Source organism: Eumetopias jubatus, unplaced genomic scaffold, assembly GCF_037043125.1.
Source record: "Eumetopias jubatus isolate StellerSeaLion01/CBP00866 unplaced genomic scaffold, mEumJub1_p1.0 scaffold_4, whole genome shotgun sequence".
NCBI classification, from domain to species: Eukaryota; Metazoa; Chordata; class Mammalia; order Carnivora; family Otariidae; genus Eumetopias; species Eumetopias jubatus.
Genome location: NW_028274810.1, coordinates 189,378,526 through 189,404,634, shown reverse-complemented (window position 1 = coordinate 189,404,634; position 26,109 = coordinate 189,378,526). Strand labels below are relative to the sequence as shown.

The 26,109-nt window shown below is 39.8% G+C and overlaps 1 pseudogene; it reads right to left on the bottom strand.

Annotated features, from left to right (window-relative positions):
- Window positions 1-257: 257 nt before the first annotated feature.
- On the bottom strand, window positions 258-1,253 carry LOC114220926 (microtubule-associated protein RP/EB family member 1 pseudogene; annotated as a pseudogene).
- Window positions 1,254-26,109: the final 24,856 nt, after the last annotated feature.

Genomic DNA, 26,109 nt, shown 5'->3' with positions numbered 1-26,109 from the left:
ATAAACAAGAGCAATGGCACATTTTTTTTTTTACTCTTAAGGCATTTATTTATTAAAACGTTCTCTGCCAAGATTTCACATTAGCTTAAAATTCAAATCAGTCTTTACATTTCTCTACTGAGGTTTCTGCCTCAGTGTATCACATGAAAACACCTTCTCCAGCAATCAGTGTTACCAGCGTCCACACGGTGAGCCCCATGGTCAGTCTCTTTGTTCCCTAGGTGACCCAACTAGAGGTTAATACTGCTCCGCTACAGGGTAAAAGCTCCTAACTCAAACTCATTGGAAAAGGGGTGAAACTTCTGCAAAGTGCACTTTAAGAAGAGGTACTGTTTGCTCATGAAAAGAAACCAGTGAGTCCTCTAAGAATAATAAAAGGGGGTATTTTACAGTTAAGCACATGATTTGGAGTGAAGAATTCGGATGTTGCTCTGCTGGTCCAGGCCGTTAATACTCTTCTTGATCCTCCTGTGGGCCCCCTTCATCAGGTATCATAAAGTCTTCGTCTGTGGCATACAGAATGTCCACGATCCTCCGCAATACTGGGTTGTTTTCCCCCTCGTTCTCCTGGCAAATCAATTCAATGTTCCTTAGCTTTCCAAAGTAGAAATCTCTTTCTTTCTCCAAGGCTTCGACAGTAAGTTTCAATACTTTGACCTGCTGCATCAATTCAGCTGCTTCGTCGTCCCCGTTACCCACACCGGGATTCTTTCGCACCACACCCGGGCCAGCCTTAGGGGTTGCAGTAGTTCTGTGTGTTGCAATGGGCCTCTGTGGAGGTGCACTGCTAGAGCTGAGAGATTTCTTCGGTTTGTTCAGAGCTTCGGAGCAAGGGAGGGAGCCACTGCAGTTTCTTGACCTTGTCCGGCAGCTACGGGGTCATAGTCTTTTCCATAATAGTTTGCATCAGAAAACTTCTTGAACCACTGAACAAATTCAGAATTGTCCTGAAACTTTCCTTTTACTAATTTGTCCACAGGAATTATTTTGTCAACACCCATTCTCTTAAAACCTCCTTGTAGTATTTTGAAGTTCTGGTTATATTCATGTTCTAGCTTAGCCTGGAATTTCACTTTCTTCAAGGCAATGGAGCCAGGGAACAGCAGGTCCGTAAACTGACAGTAGGCAGCCCCTGAGCACAACTGTTCGATCTTCGTCAGATTCAGCTGCAGAGACTCATTGATCCAGGCCAGCATGTCATGTGGACTTAGGTTATCACTGGTGACTGATGCTGAATATATGTTCACTGCCATCTTCGGCTCTCGGCGGAACCGCGTCCACGGCCTGTGCCCGGCTTTCGTTCCGACTTGGTCTCGTTCAAACCGCCCGACCGCGACCGCCCGCCTGTGCGATGACCTCACACACACCCCCAGTTACGCGCCGACGTACCGCAATGGCACATATTTTTAACATTCATGCACATAGGATTTATAGGAAAAAAATGAAACTCAAAGAAGTGATTAAATACAGGACGTACATACTATTTTTTTAAAAGATTTTATTTATTCATCTGAGACACAGAGAGAGAGCATGAGCAGGGCCGGAGGCAGGGGGAGAGGGAGAGGCAGGCTCCCCGCTGAGCTGGGAGCCGGATGTGGGGCTTGATCCCAGGACCCTGGGATCATGACTTGAGCGGAAGGCAGACGCTTAACCATCTAAGCCACCCAGGTGCCCCCTTACGTACTATTTTTAACTAAGGAAAGAGGGTTTGGCTTACAAAGGATGGTAAATTGTAGGAAAGTGACTAGAAAATATGTGGGGGAAACTAATGGAAAATTGGGGTTATTTCAGTAAGGTTTGTTTATACAAACTTATGTCAGGGTTGACTCTCCAGTGACAAGGGTTCTTTTTCAAGTTCAGAGGAGGGAAACACCTACACAAAGGGAAATTTCTACTCTGCTTTCAGGCAGGTTAGGAGAGGGCAGAGAACTCTTCCTGTGTGTGTTCATTCCCAAATGTCTTCAACTCAAAATAATTCTTCTGCCCAAGTGGCATACTTTGGGGTGACATAGTCTGATGCCCTTCATCCCTTCACCCCTGTCACATCCAGTTTTCATATGGACGTGAGATTATTATTTTTATAGGAAGCAGTGACTTCTGCTGCTCCTTTCAGTCATCTAGTTGTAAGTTTTCTTGGAAGCCTCTGTATTTTGTCAGAGGAAAATGGTGAATAGCTCCATGATAAACTGAGAAATGACTGATAGTGACTTCCAGTTAGCCCAAGGAAAGGGTTTATCCACTCATTATTGCTCTTTCTTCCCTGGGCTTCAAGACAATGCACTTCAATTTCATTATCAAGTAGAGTTCCAGGCTTCCCTCCTTCCGTGCTGGTAAAACCTAGAAAATGCTATTATCATAAACCTTCTGTTTAGTTTTATGAAGGATGTAGTGTTCTAGTTTTGATCATTTATTTAGAAAGTGTACTTGTATTACTGCATTTTCAGGGGACAGAAGTAGTCTCATTGATTGATTTGCTCTGCGACAATGTGTCTAACTGAGGTCACCTGCATGGAACAGGTGAGAAAATCTGCTCATTTATACCCAGTCATTTAAATTACCTTTTTAAAAGAGCAATAAGACTTATTTGTATCTTATGAACAGAGGCATTGGTAGGTATGCTTGTTTGCAATATAGTATATTTCTTTAAACATTGGCCTTCAGGTAGACAGGCCGAGGTTCAAGTCTGGCTTTATTACCTGAAAGCTGTATGATCTTGGGCACATTACTTTACCCCTCCATGCCCCAATTGCCTCATGTGTAGAATAGAGGTAATGCTACTATATTAGTTAGTTAGCAAAGGAAAAAAAAAACCTAGCACAAACTGGCTTAAGATAAAAAGAAAATATATGGTTTGCATAACTAGAATGTTTATGGGCATATGGATTTCAATCTTGGCCAGATACAGAGGCCTGCTGATGTGGTTGATATCTGTTTCCATTGCTCAGCCCTCCTTTCTGTGGTCTCCTCTGTTCAGGCAGGTTCTCTGGGGTGGAGGCTGGGTGGCTACCACAGAGCTCACCAACCTGAAAGACAGACTTCCTTTTGCAGTAAGAACCTTCTGCACCCATTCACTGTCGGTGGGTGGAATATGTAAATGCCCCAGCTTCAGTCCCTTGCCCACCTAGGTCTCAGTGGAGTGGGAATAGTTCTTGCCTGCAAATCAGACTGAGAGTGGGGCAGAGACTTTTCTCCAAAGGAAAAGCATAGTGCTGTCACCAGAAAGGAGATGGACGCTTGAAGGAGAACAAGAGATGTCCTCTGCTGGTACCCACTTAGCCCATGGGCAGATCGGAAAATTTACCTGAGATGATGTATATAAAGTATTGGTACAGAGTAAGTGCTTAATAAGTAATCGCTCTTCACTACCACCACTTCAGGAAGAGGATCTCCCAAATACCCTTATTTTCACATAATAAAATCTTAAAATTAAAAACTAAAGGTACAGTATGATTTCCTCTTTGTAGAAACTGCACATACACACAGAGAAAAATACCAAAAGGATGCATCTAGAAATAATAGCAGGGTGGTCTCTGGATGGTAGAATTATAGGTAATTTTACTTTTTCATCTTTGTTCAGATCACCTTTTAAAAATATTTAAACATATTATGCAGCCATCAAAAGGAACAAAATCTTGCCATTTGCAACAACGTGGATGGAACTGGAGGGTATTATGCTGAGCGAAATAAGTCAATCAGAGAAAGACATGTATCATATGACCTCACTGATATGAGGAATTCTTAATCTCAGGAAACAAACTGAGGGTTGCTGGAGTGGTGGGGGGGTGGGAGGGATGGGGTGGCTTGGTGATAGACATTGGGGAGGGTATGTGCTATGGTGAGCACTGTGAATTGTGTAAGACTGTTGAATCACAGACCTGTACCTCTGAAACAAATAATACATTATATGTTTTTTTTTTTAAAAAAAGAAGATAGCAGGAGGGGAAGAATGAAGGGGGGGAAATCGGAGGGGGAGACGAACCATGAGAGATTATAGACTCTGAGAAACAAACTGAGGGTTCTGGAGGGGAGGGTGGTGGGGGGATGGGTTAGCCTGGTGATGGGTATTAAAGAGGGCACGTACTGAATGGAGGGTGTTATATGCAAACAATGAATCATGGAACACTACATCAAAAACTAATGATGTAATGTATGGTCATTAACATAACATAATAATAACAAAAACAAAACATTATTTTTGAATAGGGAAATGCATGTACATAGTGTAACACACTAAGGATATAAAATGACACACAAGGGAAACTGTTTATCCTACTCTGGTCCTTCCAGCTCCCTCCCTAGGAGCTGAGCAATGTTATATTTTTATGTATCCTTCCAAATATACTTTATACAATTTTACTTATTTTTAACCTTTGTCCAATTAACTTCTTACTTTTGTATTAAGAAAAAGATCATAAGGGATGCCTGGGTGGCTCAGTCGGTTAAGTGTCCAACTCTTGGTTTCAACTCAAGTCATGATCTCAGGACCCTGAGATCGAGCCCTGTGTTGGGTTCCATGCCCAGTGGGGAGTCTGCTTGAGATTCTCTCTCTCCCTCTGCCCGTCCCCCTGCTCATGCTCTTTCTCTCTCCAAAATAAATGAAATAAACAAATCTTTGAGAGAAAGGAAGGAAGGAAGGAAGAAAGAAGGAAGGAAGGAAGGAAGAAAGAAAAAGGAAGGAAGGAAGGAAGGAAGGAAGGAAAGAAAGAAAGACAGAATAAAATAATGAATACATGCCACTGTGGGTTGGTTTTTGTCCCCTAAAAGGGTATGTTCAAGTTCTAACCCCCAATATTGGTGCATGTGACCTTATTTGGAATAGCTTTTTGAGAGGTAATCAAGTTAATATGCAGTTATATTGGGTTAGAGTGGGTCCTTAATCAAGCATTAGTGTCCTTATAAGAAGAGAGATAGTTGGACACAGAGATACAAAGAGAGAATACCGTTAGATGACAGAGGCAGAGATTAGAGCGATGTGTCTATATGCCAAGAACTGCTGGCGACCAGAAGCTAGGAGAGAGTCATAGAACAGATTCTCTCTCAGAACCTCAAAAAGGAACCCACCTTTAGGTACCTTGATTTTGGACTTCTAGAATCCAAAACGGGAGTGGGGGTGGGGGGATAAATTTCTGTTGTTTTAAGTCACCAACTTTGTGGCAATTTGTTATGGCAGCTCTAGGAAACTAATATATATCTATACTGCATAAAATTTGGATAATACAGGTGGGCGCCTGGGTGGCTCAGTTGGTTAAGCGACTGCCTTCGGCTCAGGTCATGATCCTGGAGTCCTGGGATCGAGTCCCACATCGGGCTCCTTGCTCAGCAGGGAGTCTGCTTCTCCCTCTGACTCTCTTCCCTCTCATGCTCTCTATCTCTCATTCTCTCTCTCTCAAATAAATAAAAAAATAAAATCTTTAAAATAAAATAAAATAAAATTTGTATAATACAGGAAAGCTAAAAGAGATTAAAAAAAAATCACTCAGTAGTTCCACTAATCAAAAATAACCTCTTTAGGGGCACCTGGGTGGCTCAGTTGGTTAAGTGGCTGCCTTTGGCTCAGGTCATGACCCCAGGATCTTGGGATGGAGCCCCACATCGGGCTCCTTGCTCAATGGGGAGTCTGCTTCTCTCTCTGCCTGCCCACCCCCTCTCCCTCTCTTTCTCTCTCTGACAAATAAATAAATTAAAATCTTAAAAAAAAAACTCTTTAAAAAAGCACTTTAAGGGGTGCCTGGCTGGCTCAGTCAGTAGAGCATGCCACTCTTGATCTCAGGGTCATGAGTTCAAGCCCCACTTTGGGTGTGGAGCCTACTCAAAAAAATCTCCCGGACAAAACCACTTTTAAATGTATTTCCTTAACGTATGCTTGAATGTTTTGAAATATTTATGTTCATACTATGTACTGAACTTCTGCACTTTGCCTTTTAAGTTAATTTTAAAACTTTTCCCTTTTACACAGCTACATTTTTTTAAAGATTTTATTTATTTATTTGACAGAGAGAGAGAGCACAGCAGGAGGAGCAGCAGAGGGAGAGGGAGAGGGAGAAGCAGGCTCCCCGCTGAGCAGGGAGCCCGATATGGGACTTGATCCCAGGACCCCGGGATCATGACGTGAGCTGAAGGCAGTTGCTTAACCAACTGAGCCACCCAGACACCCTACACAGCTACTTTTGAAATCAAAAGCTTGAGGGCCAAAAGAGAAGATCCAAAAAGGATTTTTTATATACCAATGAATAACAAACAAACATCATGTATATACATGGTAAATTTTGGAAAGAATTTTGGAAAAGGCCATGTGTGATTAGTTTAAAGAAAAGATTTTTGAAGCAGTTTTATTTGCCTATTAAAATTATTTTTTGGGAGGCCTGGGTGGCTCAGTCAGCTAAACGTCTGCCTTTGGCTCAGGTTATGATCCCAGGGTCCTGGGATCGAGTTCCCACATCGGGCTCCTTGCTCAGCAGGGAGCCTGCTTCTCCTCCTGCCTGCCGCTTCCCCGCTTGTGCTCTATCTCTCTCTGACAAATAAGCAAATTTAGAAAAATTATTTTTTAAAAGAACAAGGTAACATCTGGTTTAAAATTTCAAACAATACCGAATAATATAGAGCCAAACATGTTTCTTTTCCACACTCACTCCCCATAGTGTTTCTACAAGGCAACCAGTTTAACAGAAGGTTTGAAAATAGAGAGGAAATAAAATTTTGTGGAAGAGAGCATTTGAAAAGAAAAGAATGTGCAAACTTTGGAACATGAAGATATTGCCAAGATTTCTTGTCTAATTAGAGTCTAAAGACATAATCCTTGCATCACTAGACCTGGGGAGGCTTTCAGTCTTGACTGGAAAGGATTTCTGAGTGATGGGACACAAATGGAAACAGCCTTGCATATCGACAGGCTCAGACATTAGAATCAAGAGGTGGTGATTGGGCTCTAGCACTGCTGAACAACCTGAGAAGACACCTTCACTTCTCAGAATCTCACTTTCCTCTTCCTTAAAATATTTTACTATCTGTTTGTCCTGAGATCTCAAGCAAATATTAGTTGTCAAAAATTGTTACAGTCTAACTTGCCATAATGTATCACTATGAATGTTTGCACAAAACAATTCTCCGTCTAAATACTTGCAGACATATGAAATGATTTATATATAAGGTTATTGTATATTGCTTATAACTGTAAAAAATTAGAAACAACCCAAACACACATTAATAGGAACTGATTAAATAAATTATATACATCCATACAATGGAATACTATAAAAAAAGAATGAGTTAGCCTCTCAATGTACTTACATGGAAAGATCTCTAAGAAATATTGCTAAGAAGAAAAAGCCAGGTCTAAATAGTGTATTTAGTTAGTTACACTTGTGTGTTAAATAGTGTATTTAGTTAGTTACATTGGGGAAGAGTAAAAATCTATATTCTAATTTGCTAGAATGCATAAAAAAACTCTGGAAGAATATATAAAGGCCTAATAAATGTGGTTACTTGGGGAGTTGATGGGGCAGATGGTACATAGATGGAAGTAACACTTTTTGCTATAGTTTCTTGTAGTTCAGTTATGAACATTGGGAATGTATTACCTATTCAAAAATAAAAGAAAAAATTTAACTGGACATACACTATGCTTTTCTTTGGTGATGTAGCTAGTCTTGTCATTACAGAGTCATTTCATTAATACTTGAATTGACTTATAAATGTGACCAAACATACAAAGAGTCTGCAAAGGTCTAGATATATTGATGGTGACAAATACCTATGTGAGAATTTGGAATATCATTTCTTGTACTTCTGACACACCAAAAGATTTTTTTTTTACAGTGCTACCTTTGCAACACCATATTGCAAGTTAATGTCATGTTGCAGTATTGTTAATATATGGTCATTATGTTTTTGGAGATGACTCTACTAGAGAAGATCACTAAAGATCTATCATAAAGCTGAAAAGACCAAGGCACGACCAGCACTAACATGCTTTGTCTTTTGACAAGTGGCTACGGCTATATAAAAAGTATTGCTACCTTGAAAAAAAACCACCTTTTCATCTATTTATTTTAGAGAGAGTGAGAAAGAGAGGGTGGGCATAGGGAGATGTAGAGAGAATCCTCAAGCAGACCCCCCACTGAGCATGGAACCCAATGTGGGGCTTGATCCCAGGACTCCAAGATCATGACCTGAGCTTAAATTAAGAGTCACTTTACTGACTGAGCCACCCAGGTGTCCCAAGTATTGTTATCTTTTTTACATAGTCTATCAGTGTTCAAACACCAACTCTGACACCAACTGGGTATCGCACAATTCAATTCCAACACTAACTACCCAGAGTTACACAGACCTCACAAACTTAAGGACAAAATCCCCAACAAAAATGCCTCCATTTCAGATGTCATTTGCAAGTTTTTGGTGTCCCCAAACCACCTGCACTTCTGCTCACCTTGCTACAAATTCCAAAATGCTCTGTTTCTACACCAACTGGATGGACTGCAATTCAATTCTGACACTAACTACCAGACTTAGCACAGATCCTATGGGTTAAAGACAAAGTCTGTTGCAAGATTGCCCCCACTTCAGATGCCAGCTGTGAGTCTGGGAGGCCACCTGCACCATCTAACCAAGCAGCTATAGATATGGAGGTTCCCCCAATCCCCTCAGGTTTTATAATCCACTAGAACTACTCACAGAACTCACTAAAAGTGCTATTCTTAACATTACAGTTTTATTATAAAGAATATTGTGATGGTTAATATTATGTTATCAACCTGACTGGGCCATGGGTGTTCAGATATTTAATTACACATTATTCAGGATGTGTCTGTGAGGGTGTTTCTGGATAAGATTAATGGTTAATGTTTTAATTGTTAGACTGAGGAGAGCAGATTGCTCTCCTTACTGTGGGTGGGCCCTGTAGGGAAGGAAAATTTTTCCTTCTATTCTTCTAGATTCTTTGGCTTCTCTAATAATTAAAATGACATAGGACAGATTAACAGGAGAAAACCGGATTTAATTTCATACATATGGGAAACCTATAGTAATATGAAACCCAAGGGCAACCTGGGCACTGAGGCTTATATGCCAATCTGAGCTAAAGGATGGAGCCTGGAGCTTCAAAGGAGAGGAGGTGATTCACAGGATGATAAGAAGAGCAGATGTATAGTAATTACATGCTATAGTAATTACATACATGCAGATGTATAGTAATTACATGACCTTACAGGTCATTCAGATAAAAGTTATCTGGTAATACCTCTCACCCTGAGCCAGCCCTCCTTTCTAAATTCTTTTAGGTTGTGAATGGAGAGGTAAATGTCAAACTGGCATATTTTTGGGTCATGTCTTCTGTTCTCCTTCAGCCTCATCCAATCAGCTGAAGGCTGGAATAGAAGAAAAGGAGGACCATCCCACAAGTAAGAGTGAACTCTTCCTGCCTGATTGCTTTGAACCGGGACACCAGTCTTTTCCTGCCTGCAGATTTGAACCGAAACATCAACTTTCTTGGGTCTGCCAGCCTTCACACTGGAACTTACATTATTAGTTCTCCTGGGTCTCCAGCTTGCTGACTCAGATCTTGGGATTTTTCAGCCTCCATAACCATGTGAGCCAATTCTTTATAATACATATCTTTCTCCCCAATATATACATCCCATTGGTTCTGTTTTCCTGGAGAACTCTGACAAATGATATAGATAGAAACAGTCAAATGAAGAGACACATATGGCAAGGTCTGGGGAAGTGGGAGAGCAGAGCTTCTATGTCCTTTCCTCACAGGGTCCAGGCATGTTATCCTCTCAGCACACCAATGTGTTCACCAACTAGGAATCTCCATGGAGCTTCTGTTTTTATGAAGGTCTCATTATGTTGGCATAATTGACTAAGCAATTGGACATATGATTGAACTCTATCTCCAGTCCCCTTTCCCTCCTCAGATGGGCTGGCCCAAAGTTCCAGCCTTTGAATCATGTAGTTGATTTTTCTGGTGACCCCTCCTCATCCTTAAATTATCTTAATGAGTAACCTCATTAACATATCAAAGACACTCTTATCCTGATGGAAATTCCAATAATTTTTTTAAAAAGATTTATTTATTTATTTGAGAGAGAGAGCAAGAACAAAGCAGGGAGAGGGGCAGAGGGAGAGGGAGAGAGAGAGAATCAGGCTCCTCTCTGAGCACAGAACCTGATGGGGCTCAATCCCAGAACCCTGAGATTATGACCTGAGCTGAAATCAAGAGCTGGCCCCTCAATCAACTGAGCTACCTAGACACCCCTGGAAATTCCAAGAGTGTTTGAAACTCTGTGCCAGGCACAGGAAACAAAGACCAGATGTAGCCTTTCTTCTACCACACTAACAGACTCCCTATTTTTTCTGAAGAGCCCTACCATGCCAAAAGCTTTCGATGATATCATATAGCAGTACATCCTGAAGGAATTTGCCGGTAAGGGGGAAAATATTATGTACTTCAGGTATAAACCCCTAAAAGTGTGTGCTTTAGTTGTGAACTCCCAATATTTTTAATTGTATTATTAGTATGTGAAAATTGTTTTCTTTTTTTTTAATGTTATGTTAGTCACCATACAGCACATCATTAGTTTTTGATGTAGTGTTCCATGATTCACTGTTTGTGAAAATTATTTTCTAATATCTTTATATTCACATGTAGTCTGTTCTAATCTCAGGATTGGAACTGCTCAAAGTTTTTTTCTTAATTTTCTTATTCTTTCATTTTCTTTCCCACAGTATTATTTATTAATAAAAACAGTAAGAACTCAATAAATGCTTGCTGAGCAAATATTAAATAAATGCTAATAAATTTCATGTTTTATTAATAGTACAATGGTCTCTCTATATAGACTTGGGTTTTGGATTAACTCTTGTCTAATTATTTTTTTTAAGTAAACTCTATGCCCAATGTGGGGTTGAACTCATGACCCTGAGATCAAGAGTTGCATGCTCTACTGATGGAGCCAGCAGGGTGCTCCAACACTCATCTAATTAAAGGCAAGTTAATCTTATGGTCAGAAGTCACTAAAGGTCCGTTTAAAAATTTATGTCATTGGAGAATCATTTACAAATAATAAAATTATTTGTGTTTCTGGACACACTACTAAGCATTCTCTAAGTGTTCATGTGTACCTGAAATGATACCACTTAGATACTGTATAAGGAGTGTTACTACAGTCATGTGCAATATAGTACACTTTATTTTCTACTAAAATTCCAGGGAAGTTTTCTTTTGCGAAACAGTGAACCAATCCTCTGACTTCCCTTATCACAATCCTGCAATTTTCTCAGCCAGGTAGAAATGGAAGGAGTGCCCATGTTTGTGTGATTAGAAGTCAGTAAATGTACTGGGACGTCAGGATGCATTGCAGCAGCAAGACTTTCCTGAAAGGGTCTGATATGTGAAATCTTGTTGTCAGGTCTAGATTTCAAGCATGTTCTGCTAGTTAAGAATAAATAATTTTAAAGGAGAAAATAAAAACCTTACATAATGCATAGATAAAAAATTCAATAGGAATGACTGAGTCATCTTCAGTCAGTCAGGTTACTTTCCAAATCAAGGTCTCCAACTATAGATTCCTTCAGCTTAATTAATTAATTTTTTTAAAAATGATTTTATTTACTTATTTGTCAGAAAGAGAGCACACTAGCACAAACAGGGGGAGCGGCAGGCAGAGGGAGAAGCAGGCTCCCCGCAGAGCAGGGCGCCCGATGCAGGACTTGATCCTGGGACTCTGGGATCATGACCTGAGCTGAAAGCAGCTACTTAACCAAACAAGCCACCCAGCTGTCCCTACTCATATAGATCTTATACACAGTTAGTTAGATTTATAGCTAAGAATTTAATTTTTAGGGTGCTTATGTAAATGGTATTATGTTTTTAATTTCAGATTCCACTTGATCATTGCAGATATTTAGGAAAGTGATTGACTTCTGTATGTTAACCTTTTATCCTGTAACCTTGCTAGTTTCAGATTATTTTTGTTGATTTTTTTTTCAGATTTTCTACCTAGACAAACATGTCATTGGCAGTTTCTTTCCTTCTTCTCCAGTATAATGTTGAAGAGGAATGATGAAGAAGGGATCCTTCTCTTGTTCCTGATCTAAGTGGAAAATCTTATAATTGGTCACCATTAAGTATCATGTCAACTGTTGTTTTTTGTAGATATTCTTTATCAAGTCAAGGAAGTTCCCCTCTATTCCTATTTTACTTAGGGTTTTTATCATGAATAGTTGTTGAATTTTATCAAATGCTTTTCTGCATCTATTGATATGATCATGTGCTTTTCTTATTAATCTGTTTGTGTGATTGATTACATTAATTGATTTTTGAATGTTGAAATAGCTTTGTGTCCCTGGGATAATCCCAGTTGGTTATTGTGTAATTCTTTTTATACATGGTTGGATTCTTTTTTTTTTTTAAAAGATTTTATCCATTTATTTGACAGAGAGAGAGACACAGCAAAAGAGGGAACACAGGCAAGGGGAGTGGGAGAGGGAAAAACAGACTTCCCGCTGAGCAGGGAGCCCGATGCAGGGCTCCATTCCAGGACCTTGGGATCATGATCTGAGCCAAAGGCAGACACTTAATGACTGAGGCATCCAGGCACTCCACATGGTTGGATTCTATTTGCTAATATTTTGTTGAGGATTTTTGCATCCATGTTAAAGAGACATATTGGTTTATAGTTTTCTTCTTTTGTAATGTCTTTGTCTGGTTTTGTTATTAAGGTGATGCTGAACTAACAGATGAAATAAGAAGTATTCCTTCTGCTCTATCTTCTGAAAGAGATTTTACAGAATTGGTATAATTTCTTTCTTAAATGTTTGATAGAATTTACCATTGAACCCATCTGGGCCTGGTGCTTTCTCTTTTGGAATATACATATAGACTTATTTATACTGTCTATTTCTTCTTCTGTGAGTTTTGGCAGGTTGTGTCTTCTAAGGAATTGGTCCATTTTAGCTAGGTTGTTGAATTTGGGGCATAGAGTTGCTCATAGTGATTTTCTTTTTTTAAAGATTTTATTTATTTATTTGAGAGAGAGAGACACAGTAAGAGAGGGAACACAAGCAGGGAGATGGGAGAAGGAGAAGCAGGCTTCCTGCTGAGCAGGGAGCCTGATGCGGGGCTCGATCCCAGGACCCCGGGATCACGACCTGAGCTGAAGGCAGACGCTTAATGACTGAGCCACCCAGGCGCCCCATAGTGTTTTGTTTTGTTTTGTTTTGTTTTTTTGAGAGAGCGAGTGAGCACATGCTCGAGTTGGGGGAGAGGGAAAGAGAGAAAGAATTTTTTTTTTTTGAAAAGGTAGACTTTTAATAACTGCTTTTATCACCAGGTTAAGTCATGCAGTTACAAAGTAGTTAGAAATTTCTAAAAGGATATTGTTGTTAAAAAAAAAAAAAAGCTCTTTTTTTAAAAGATTTTATTTATTTATTTGACAGAGAGAGACATAGAAAGAGAGGGAACACAAGAAGGGGGAGTGGGAGAGGGAGAAGCAGGCTCCCCGCTGAGCAGGGAGCCTGACGTGGGGCTCGACCCCAGGACCCTGAGATCGTGACCTGTGCCAAAGGCAGATGCTTAATGACTGAGGCGCCTCCCAAAAAGCTCATTCTTATATAAATAAGAGAGAGAGAATCTTAAGCAGTTTGCACACCCAGCACAGAACCTGACTCACCTCTAGATCTCATGACTCTGAGATCACGACCTGAGCTGAAATCAAGAGTCAGGTGCTTAACTGACTGAGCCGCCCAGATGCCCCATAGTATATATTTTTTTACTGAATATTTAATGTCCATAGGATTTGTATTTTCATTTCCAAATTAGTAATTTGCATTCTCTCTTTTTTTTTATTAGTCTGGCTAGAGGCTTATTAATTTTATTGATCTTTTCAAAGAACCAGTTTTTGGTTTTGTTGATTTTGCCTATTGATTTCTTATTTTCAATTTCATTGGTTTCTACTCTAATTTTTATTATTTCTTTTCTTCTGCTTTCTTTGGATTTAATTTGCTCTTCTTTTTCTGGCTTCCTAAGATGGGAGCTTAGATGACTGACTTTAGTTCTTCTCTTGTTTTCTAACACATGTATTCAATGCTATACATTTCTCCCTAAGCACTGCTTTTACTGTATCCCAGAGATTTTGATAAATTGTGTTTTCATTTTCATTTATTTAAAAATACAAATTTCTCTTGAGATTACTTCTTTGACTTGTGTTATTTGGAAGTCTGTTGTCTCCACATATTTTGGGAGTTAGTGGAGATTTTTGAGCAGAGGAATAATTTAATCTGATTTGTGCTTTAAAATGATCACTCTGGCTACTATGGTAAGAATGAGCTATTTGGGAATATCATTGAGAAGATGGTGGAGAAATAGGGGACCTGGATTTCGTCTGGTCTCAGGAATTCAGCTGGATAGGGATCAAACCATTCTGAACACCTACGAACTCAACTGGAGATCAAAGAAAAGAATAACAACTCTCTGAACAGAAAAGCGACCACTTTCTGGAAGGTACGACATGCAGAGAAGTGAATCCGAGGTGATATCCGGAAGGATAGATGGCGGGGGAGGGGGCCTCCGTTGGCCGCTTCTGGCAAGTGATAGAGCCTCGGAGCACAAAATCGGAACTTTTAGAAGTCGGCTCCACTGAGGGACATCACTCCAGTGGCTAGCAGGGGGTGGAACCCTCTCTGGGACAGTGGTCTCAGGACCCTCAGGGTCAGGGGAAGACCAGGATTGTGCCTGAGTGCAGCAGAGCTCTGAGGTATTGGAGTGGGGAAGCTGGCTGCAGAGACGGAGCCGAGGCGTGGGCTCTCAGCTCGGGGATGCCATAAACTGTGATCGGTGACAGTTGGGTCACTGCTCCTCCAGCAGGGACCCAACAAGTGGCAGATCCAGGGAGACTCCCCTTCCTCCCCTGGGGGGAGCAGTGTGGGAGCACATTGCAGGGATCTGCTGGGTTTGGAGACTCCACACTGAGTTGGGTGCCAGAGACAGGAATGCTCGGGCACAGGCTGGGTGAACACGGAGTGTGGCTGGAGACCGGGGAGACGGGAGTGACTGACTGCTTTTCTCTGGGGCCGCACTGAGGAGGGGGGCCCCGAGTTCTCGACTCCTCCGGGGCAGAAATTGGGAGGCCGCCATTTTCACTCTCGTCCTCCAAAGCCGTAGGGAAAACTTGCAGGGATCAAAAGCTCCCGAGAGCAAACCCAAGCTGATTACTTAGCCCAGACAGGGCAAGGGTGGGGCAATTCTGCCTCCGGCAAAGACATTTGGGAACCACGGCAACAGGCCCCTGCCCCGGAAGATCAGCAAGAACTGCCAGCCAAGACCAAGTTTACTGATCAATGAGAACAGCAGAACTCCAGAGCTAGGGGAATACTGTACATAGAATCCAGGGCTTTTTTACCATGATTCTTTAGGCTTTCAAAGTTAATTTTTTTAACTGTCTTTTTTTTTTTGAATTTTTCTTTTTCCTTTTTTCAACCAACATCTTATCAATCCCTTTTCAAAAAAACATTTTTATTTTTCATTTTTAGAGTCATATTCTCTCCCCTCATAGTAGTTACCCTTATTTTTGCCATATATATATAAGTTGTTCTCTCTTTAAAATTTTGAGATACAGTTTCTTCTAACAGATCAAAATATACCCTAAATCTCTAGTGTATGGCTTTGTTCTAGTCTCCTGCCTGATCACATTTTCTCCCCTTTTTTCCTTTTTCTTTTAATTCCTCTTCTTTCTTTTTTCAAACAACTTCTTATCTTATCAATTCCTTTTATAAAATTTTTTATAATTTTCATCTTTACAGTCATATTCCATCCCTTCATCATATCAACCCTTATTTTTGAACATATATATGTTTTTCTTTCTTTAAAATTTTGGGAAGCACTTTCTTCTAACAGACCAAAATACACCCAAAATCTAGTGTGTGGCACATATCTATGCACCAGCCTGATTATATTTGATTATATTCTATTTTTTTTTGTTTTGTTCTGTTTTTGTTTGTTTTTATCTTTTTCTTTCTCTTTCTTTTTCTTTTTCTTTTTTCTTTCTTTCCCTTTCTTTTGCCCCGGTTTCAGGTCTTTTCTGATTTGTTTAGAGTATATTTTCTGGAGACGTTGTTACCCTGTTAGCATTTTGTTCTCAATTTCATCTATTCTCCTCTGGACAAAATGAGAAGATGGAAAAAAATCACCTCAACAAAAAGAACAAGAGATAGTACCAACAGTCAGGGACCTACTCAATATGGACATTAGTATGATGTTGGACCTAGAGTTCAGAATCATGATTTTAGAGATACTAGCTGGGCTTTAAAAAAAAAGGAAGTTATTAGAGAAACCCTTTCTGGAGAAATAAAAGAACTAAAATCTAACCAAGTCGAAATCAAAAAGGCTATTAATGAGGTGCAATCAAAAATGGGGGCACTAACTGCTAGGATACATGAGGCAGAAGAAAGTATCAGTGATATAGAAGACCACATGATGGAAAATAAAGAAGCTGAGAAAAAGAGAGATAAGCAACTACTGGATCACGAGGGCAGAATTCGAGAGATAAGTGATACCATAAGATGAAACAACATTACAATAATTGGGATCACAGAAGAAGAAGAAAGAGAGAGAGGGGCAGAAGGTATATTGGAGCAAATTATAGCAGAGAACTTCCCTAATGTGGGGAACTAAACAGGCATCAAAATCCAGGAGGCACAGAGAACCCGTCTCAAAATCAATAAATATAGGTCAACACCCCGATATCTAATAGTAAAACTTATGAGTCTCAGACACAAAGAGAAAATCTTGAAAGCAGCTCGGGAGAAGAGATATGTAACCTATAAAGGTAGAAACATTAGATTGGCAACAGACCTATCCACAGAGACCTGGCAGGGCAGAAAGGACTGGCATGACATCTTCAGAGCACTAAACGAGAAAAATATGCATACAAGAATACTATATCCAGCTAGGCTCTCATTGAAAATTGAAGGAGAGATAAAAAGCTTCCAGGACAAACAAAAACTAAAGGAATTTGCAAACACGAAACCAGCCCTACAAGAAATCTTGGGGGTCCTCTAAGCAAAGAGAGAGCCTAAAACCAACATAGACCAGAAAGGAACACAGACGATATACAGTAACAATCACCTTACAGGCAACACAATGGCACTAAATTCATATCTTTCAATAGTTACCCTGAATGTAAATGGGCTCAATGCCCCAATCAAAAGACACAGGCTATCAGATTGGATTAAAAAACAAGACCCATCGATATGCTGTCTGCAAGAGACTCATTTTAGACCCAAAGACACTCAGGATTGAAAGTGAGGGGGTGGAAAACCATTTACCATGCTAATGGACACCAAAGAGAGCTGGGGTGGCAATCCTTCTATCAGACAAATTAGATTTTAGACAAAAGACTGTAATAAGAGATGAGGAAGGACACTATATTCTACTTAAAGGGTCTATCCAACAAGAAGATCTAACAATTGTAAATAGCTATGCCCCTAATATGGGAGCAGCCAATTATATAAGCCAATTAATAACAAAAGCAAAAAACCACATTGACAACAATACAATAATAGTGGGGAACTTTTAACACACCCCTGACTGAAAAGGACGGATCATCTAAGCAAAAGATCAACAAGGAAATAAAGGACTTTAAATGACACACTGGACCAAATGGACTTCACAGACATATTCAGAACATTCCATCCCAAAGCAACGGAATATACATTCTTCTCTAGTGCCCATGGAACATTCTCCAGAATAGGTCACATCCTAGGTCACAAATCAGGTCTCAACCGGTACCAAAAGATTGGGATTATTCCCTGCATATTTTCAGACCATAGTGCTTTGAAACTAGACCTCAATCACAAGAGGAAAGTCGGAGAGAACTCAAATACATGGAGGCTAAAGAGCATCCTACTAAAGAATGAATGGGTCAACCAGGAAATTAAAGAAGAATTAAAAAAAATCATGGAAACCAGTGAAAATGAAAACACAACTGTTCAAAATCTTTGGGACACAGCAAAGGCAGTCCTGAGAGGAAAGTATATAGCAATACAAGCCTTTCTCAAGAAACAAGAAAGGTCTCAAATACACAACCTAGCCCTACACCTAAAGGAGCTAGAGAAAAAACAGCAAATAAAGCCTAAACCCAGCAGGACAAGAGAAATAATAAAGAGCAGAGCAGAAATCAATGAAATAGAAACCAAAAGAACAGTAGAACAGATCAACGAAACTAGGAGCTGGTTCTTTGAAAGAATTAACAAGATTGATAAACCCCTGGCCAGACTTATCAAAAAGAAAAGACAAATGACCCAAATCAACAAAATCATGAATGAAAGAGGAGGGATCACAACCAACACCAAAGACATACAAACAATTATAAGAACATATTCTGAGCAACTCTATGCCAGCAAATTAGAGAACCTGGAAGAAATGGATGCATTCCTAGAGATGTATCAACTACCAAAATTGAACGAGGAAGAAATAGAAAACCCGAACAGACCTATAACCACTAAGGAAATTGAAGCAGTCATCAAAAATCTCCCAACAAACAAAAGCCCAGGGCCAGATGGCCTCCCAGGGGAATTCTACCAGACATTTCAAGAAGAATTAATACTTATTCTCCTGAAACTGTTCCAAAAAATAGAAATGGAAGGAAAACTTCCAAACTCATTTTATGAGGCCAGCATTACCTTGATCCCAAAACCAGACAAAGACCCTGTCAAAAAGGAGAATTACACACCAATATCCTTGATGAACATGGATGCAAAAATTCTCACCAAAATACTAGCCAATAGGATCCAACAGTACATTAAAAGGATTATTCACCACGACCAAGTGGGATTTATCCCTGGGCTGCAAGGCTGGTTCAACATCGGCAAATCAATCAACGTGATACAATACATTAACAAAAGAAAGAACAAGAATTATATGATCCCCTCAGTAGATGCAGAAAAAGCATTTGACAAAGTACAGCATGCTTTCTTGATCAAAACTCTTCAGAATATAGGGATAGAGGGTACATACCTCAATATCATAAAAGCCATCTATGAAAACCCTACTGTGAATATCATTCTCAATGGGGAAAAACTGAGAGCTTTCCCCCTAAGGTCACGAACACGGCAGGGATGTCCACTCTCATCACTGCTATTCAACATAGTATTAGAAGTCCTAGCCACAGCAAGCAGACAACAAAAAGAAATCAAAGGCATCCAAATCAGCAAAGAAGAAGTCAAACTCTCACTCTTTGCAGATGATAGGATACTTTATGTGGAAAACCCAAAAAACTCCACCCCAAAACTGCTAGAACTCATACAGGAATTCAGTAAAGTGGCAGGATACAAAATCAATGCACAGAAATCAGTGGCATTCCTATACACCAACAACAAGACAGAAGAAAGAGAAATGAAGGAGTCGATCCCATTTACAACTGCACACAAAACCATAAGATACCTAGGAATAAATCTAACCAAAAAGGCAAAGGATCTGTACTCAGAAAACTATAAAATACTCATGAAAGAAATTGAGGAAGACACAAAGAAATGGAAAAGCTTTCCATGCTCATGGATTGGAAGAACAAATATTGTGACAATGTCAATGCTACCTAGAGCAATCTACACATTCAACGCAATCCCCTTCAAAATACCATCCACTGTTTTCAAAGAAATGGAACAAATAATCCTAAAATTTGTATGGAACCAGAAGAGACCCCAAATAGCCAGAGGAATGTTGAAAAAGAAAAGCAAAGCTGGCGGCATCACAATTCTGGACTTTTAGCTCTATTACAAAGCTGTCATCATCAAGACAGTATGGTACTGGCACAAAAACAGACACATAGATCAATGGAACAGAATAGAGAGTCCAGAAATGAATCTTCAACTCTATGGTCAACTCATCTTTGACAAAGCAGGAAAGAATGTCCAATGGAAAAAAGACAGTCTCTTCAACAAATGGTGTTGGGAAAATTGGACAGCCACATGCAGAAGAATGAAACTGGACCATTTCCTTGCACCACACACAAAAATAGACTTCAAATGGTTGAAAGACCTAAATGTGAGACAGGAGTCCATCAAAATCCTAAAGGAGAACACAGGCAGCAACCTCTTTGACCTCAGCCGCAGCAACTTCTTCCTAGAAACATCACCAAAGGCAAGGGAAGCAAGTGCAAAAGGAACTATTGGGACTTCATTAAGATAAAAAGCTTTTGCATAGCAAAAGAAACAGTCCACAAAGAAAAGCCAACCGACAGAATGGGAGAAAATATTTGCAGATGACATATCAGATACAGGGCTAGTATCCAAAATCTATAAAGACCTTATCAAACTGAACTCCCAAAGAACAAATAATCCTATGAAGAAATGGGCAGAAGACACGACAGGATATCTGGCAGGAGGGGAAGAATGAAGGGGGGGAATCGGAGGGGGAGACGAACCATGAGAGACTATGCAGTCTGAAAAACAGAGGGCTCTAGAGGGGAGGGGGGTGGGAGGATGGGTTAGCCTGGTGATGGGTATTAAAGAGGGCACGTTCTGCATGGAGCACTGGGTGTTATGCAGAAACAATGAATCATGGAACACTGCATCAAAAACTAATGATGTAATGTATGGTGATTAACAGAACAATAAAAAATAAAAAAAAAAAAGAATGAGCTATTTGGGGGAAGGGTAGCAGCAGAGAGGTTCTTGGAGTAAGCCAGGTGAGAGACATCGGAGGCTTACAGCAGGGCAGGAAAAATGGAGACCATGAAGAGTGCAATATGTCAGATATATTTGAAAGGTACGGCCAGCAGAACTTCCAGATGGACTGAATACATGATGTGAGAGAAGGAGAAATGAAGGACCATTTTGGAGGCAAAGCATATAGACACCATGAGTCTAGATGTCACTAAGTGACCGTGGAGAGAGAAAAAACTTCCAAGAACTGAGAATTAGCCCTCACTGTTCTGATTCTTAGAGAAAAGGAGAAATCAGAAGAGGAGACTCAGAAGGAATGGCCAGTGAGGTAGGAGGAAGACAAGAAGTATTAACTATGTCTTTTTATTTTCTGTATTTCCGTGCTTTGGTATCCTTTGGTCTTGTTGGCCCTTGAGGGATGGCCCTCTTCAGGGTTAGTCAATTCCTAAAGATGGTAAATAACTCTCCTGGGACTGTGCCTTTCAAAAGCAAACCAAACAATCCAGAGTTTACACTGACATCACCTCCTTTATTAGACATTCTGGGTCACTATTTCCTGCCTTAATCACTCCAGAGTAAGGCATCAAACTAAGGACATCTCCTATGTTCCAGAACCCACTGAAATTATTTAAATTAGTCAGTCCTAAACCTGCTTATCCTGCCTTGTCCATTCTTTCTTGTGGAATCCACAATAAAGATTCTTGCCTACATTTCTCCCTTACCCCCTCTGTCTCCTGACTGACTGGTGCTTCTCAATGTGGCCCAACATGATATACCATGCCTACTTTTGTTTTTTAATTTTTTATTTAAATTCAATTTAATTAACATATACTGTATTATTAGTTTCAGGGGTAGAATTCAGTGTTTCATCAGTTGCATACAACACCCAGTGCTCATCACAAGTGCCCTCCTTAATGCCCATCACCCAGTTACCCCATCCCCCCACCTCCCCTCCAGCAACCTCAGTTTGTTTCCTATAGTTAAGAGTTTCTTATGGTTTGCCTCCTTGTCTGTTTTTTTTTTTATTTAAGATTTTATTTATTTGAGAGACAGAGAGCATGAGTGAGGGGGAAGGGTGGAGGGAGAGGGAGCCTGATGTGGGGTTCAATCCCAGGACCCTGGGATCATGACCTGAGCCGAAGGCAGATGCTTAACTGACTGAGCCACCCAGGAGCCTCCCTGACTTACTTATTTCACTTAGCTTAATACCCTCTATTTCCATCCAGGTCGTTACAAATGGTGAAATTTCATTCTTTTTGATGGCTGAGTACTATTCCATTACATACCACATCTTCTTTATCCATTCCTCTGTCGATGGATATCTGGGCCCTTTCCATAGTTTGGCTATTGTGGACATTGCTGTTATATACAGTGGGGTGTATGTGCCTCATTGAATCGCTATGTTTGTAACCTTTGGATAAATACCTAGTAGTGCAATTGCTGGGTTTTAGGCAGTTCTATTTTTAACTTTTTGAGGAACCTCCATACTGTTTTCCAAAGTGGCTGCACCAGTTTGCATTCTCACCAATAGTGTAAGAGGGTTTCCCTTTCTCTACATCCTTGTCAACATCTATTGTTTCCTGAGTTGTTCCTTTTAGCCATTCTGACCAGTGTGAGGTGGTATCTCATTGTGGTTTTGATTTGTATTTCCCTGATGCTGAGCGATGTTGAGGATTTTTTCATGTGTCTGTTGGCCATTTGTATGTCTTCTTTGCAGAAATGTCTATTGATGTCTTCTGCTCATTTCTTGACTGAAAATGGGGAAAAACAGAACTTTTCCCCTAAGGTCAGGAACACGACAGGGATGTCCATGCCTACTTTTTCTAGGGAACTGTGAGTATAACAAATTTCTTTCTTCACGACAGTCATTTCTCTATCTATGTGTCCTATCATATCTGATTAAAATGAATCCCAGTTACCCTTACAATACCAGGAAAATGTGATGAGTTTGAAGCCAAATGAAAAAGTGGTTCTCAGATAACAGAATGGTCAATTATGCTACCATCTGCTTGCAGGTCAAGTAGGATGAGCACTGGGAATTAACCATGAGATTCCATTATTGGACAGCATTTCAATATCAGAAGGCTCCTAAGCAGGGAAAAGATAACAACAGTGGAGAAAGGTAAGCTTTGGAGCAAAGACTTTAAATGATTGAAATTTGTCCCAAACAGGAGGAAGAAAAAAGCCCAGCTACATAAAAGGGCAACACAGAGAAGATAGCATCAAAATTCTGAGAAGACAGAAATATTCCCAGAATGGATAATGAGGTTTTGTGTGTGTATATGTGCACAAGAGTGTTTCAATCACAGGTACTAAGCTTCCCATTTGTGAGAAAATCCATGATTGCATTGGTTTTTGAAGCCTTACAACTTCCTGAGTCGACAAGTTAACTGACTTTAAATGGATCTGATTTTTATGTTGCAGATAGAACAGGTCTGCATTTTCTGTACTACCTCCTTAATACAGACTAAAAGAGGTAGAGTAGTTTAATGAAGGGACAAGAAAAATTAATCAGAAAAGGATTCAGGAAAGTAGAATGTGAATTTGGCCTGAAATAAGGACAGGATATTGGAAGGTAGAGATGAGAGGGGAAATCTAAGGTAGAGATATAAGCATGAATGTGGCAATTAGCACATAGCAATAGCAATGGCATACCTGAGAGGTGGCTTGAGTAAAGTGCAGGTTGACCATTGGAGAGTGATAAGAAACAATACAGGAGAGGTCAGCAGAGGCTGGATTCTGGAAGGTTGTGAAGGTCAGGTATTTGGGTTCGATATCCTTGTCTGGGTTGTTAAGTAGAGAGTTATTTGCTGTAACTCCCTATGGCAGATTTCAACTTTTGATGACAGCACTTCTTTTTCTGCTGAGCATGAATATAGCCTTAGAATTCTCCAGATAGTTCTTCAGGTAACCATTATGAATTGATCAGGATTGACAACAAATATGAAACTTATTGTGAACCTGGTTGTAGGCAAAACGGAGCAAATGTAGGTTTTCTCAATTAGAAAGGACAGAATAAAGGCAATGTTTAAGAAACATTGATGTTTAGGATAGTTCAGCTGAGAGGCTGTTGCAATCTAGGTATGCAATACGATGCTGAGATCAGTGGGAATTGTGAAAACAAGCTTGGGGAAAGTATATTTAATAATTTGATGATATTGGTTTTTTTTTCCCATAGTGATAAGAAATTCTAGTTAGGTTATTATGTCAGGTTCCTTTGTAAAAAAAATAAAAAGACTCCCTCAGGCTTTGTCAAGTCATGGTCATTATACAGTATTAGTTTTTATTGCTGTATAACCAATTATCACACAAATAACACACAAACAACACACATTTATTTTTCACTGCATCAGGAGTCAGGAGTCTGGGGCATGGCTCAACTGGTCCTCTGCAGGGCTTCAATCTATGTGTCAGTTCAGGGTCTGTGGTCTCCTTTAAAGGCTTGACAGGGGAGGAAGCTGCTTCCAGGCTCATGTGGTTGTTAGAGGCATTCAGTTTCTTGCACACCATCAGACTGACGGCCTCAGTTTATTGGTGGCTATAAGCCAGAGGCTGCCCTCAGTTTCTTGACACACGGCCCTCTCCAAAGCAAAGCTTGCAACATTGCAGCTTGCCTTTTCAAATCCAGCAAAGGAAAAAGTTTCCTTGTGAGATGATCATTACAATAGTAGGTATCATAATTGCACAAGTTGATATCCCATCACTTTACCATATTCTCTAATGATTAAAGACAAAGTTCTAGTACAGCCACTATGGAAAACAATATGGAAGTTGCTCAAAAAATTAAAAATAGAACTACCGTATGATCCAGCAATCCTGCTTCTGGGTACATATCTGAAGGAAATAAAATCACCATCTTGAAGATATATCTGCACTTCTATGTTCATTGCAGCATTATTCCCAGTAGCCAAACATGTAAACAATCAAAGTGTTTGTTGACAAACAAATAAAGAAAATGAGATGTGTATACCTGCACTGGAATATTTATCCTCTTTAAAAAAGAAGGAAATCCTGCTATTTGTAAATGCTATTGATGAACCTGGAGGATATTATGTTAAGTGAAATAAGCCAGACACAGAAAAACATTTTGTATGGTCTCAATTATATGTGGAATCTTAAAAAAAAATATGATGGTAACAGAGAGTAAATGGTGATTGCCAGGGGCTGGGATATAGGAGAAGTGCAGAGATACTCATTAAAGGTTACAAACTTCCAGTAATAGGATAAATAAGTTCTGGAGACCTAATTTACAGCACGGGAACTATAGTTAATAATAATGTATTATATACTTCAAATTTGCTAAGAGAGTAAATCTTTCTTTTTAAGATTTTATTTATTTATTTGAGAGAAAGCACAAACAGGGGGAGGGGCAGAAGGAGAGGGAAGAAGCAGACTCCTCAATGAGCAGGGAGCCTGACACAGGGCTCAATTCCAGGACCCTGGAATCATGACCTGAGCCAAAGTCAGACGCTTAACCAACTGAACCACCCAGGCACCCCTAAGAGAGTGAGTCTTAAGTGTTCTCGTCACTTGAGAAATTGGTAATTATGTGTGATGTATATAGCTTGATTATGAATCATTTCACAGTGTATAAATATATCAAAACATCATGTTGTTTATGTTAAATATACACATTTTTAATTTGTCAATAATAATAAAGCTGGAAAAGAAAAAAAGACAAGCCATAAGTCCTGTTCACACTGAAGGGGAAGGGAACATCCTAGGGCATGAACATCCTAGGATCATGTGGTGCCCTAGACTGTCCAGCACAAACATTAATGATAATGAGGGAAGCAGGAACTTCATGGGAGTTGTACTTCTACTGTTGGAAGAAGAGGAACAGTTATTTTGGCAACTAGAAGGAGCCAACATGGATCTAAGGACCTAGTCAGCATTATGCCTTCAAATTTTCATTAAAGGGATTCTGTGACTTTTTTGTGTGTCTATGCATCTTCTTGTATGTCATTCTTTTCTTTCCGCTTCCATCCATAGTTGTTTTCTGTATTTTCCTGGTTAGATGAGGGAGAGATACAGAGATAGAGAGAGAGTGGGGGGAGAGATATTCATGTTTGACCAAGGTGTTTGTTGTGACAGACCTTCACATAGGCTGTTAGTCAGTCAATAGAATGGGTGCCCTGGAATGGTATATTAGCTGTAGCTGGCAGGAAGTGGTTTAACTGTTGCAGCTGGACCACTTTTGTTCAAGGAACAGCTTAGGGTCTCTTCCACTAGAGCACATGATAGGGCATTTTTTCCTCAAGAAGGGATTAGGAAATGACATATACCAGTTATCCAGTGGTTATATAGAACTCAAAAGCTAATAAATAGCTAATTTATCATTTATTAATACTGTACTTCTTTCTAAAAAAGAGACTTTGTGGTAGTTTACAGTACAGTATAATAAATACCAAGATAAGGAACCAAATAAGTGTAAATTGTGACATGGAA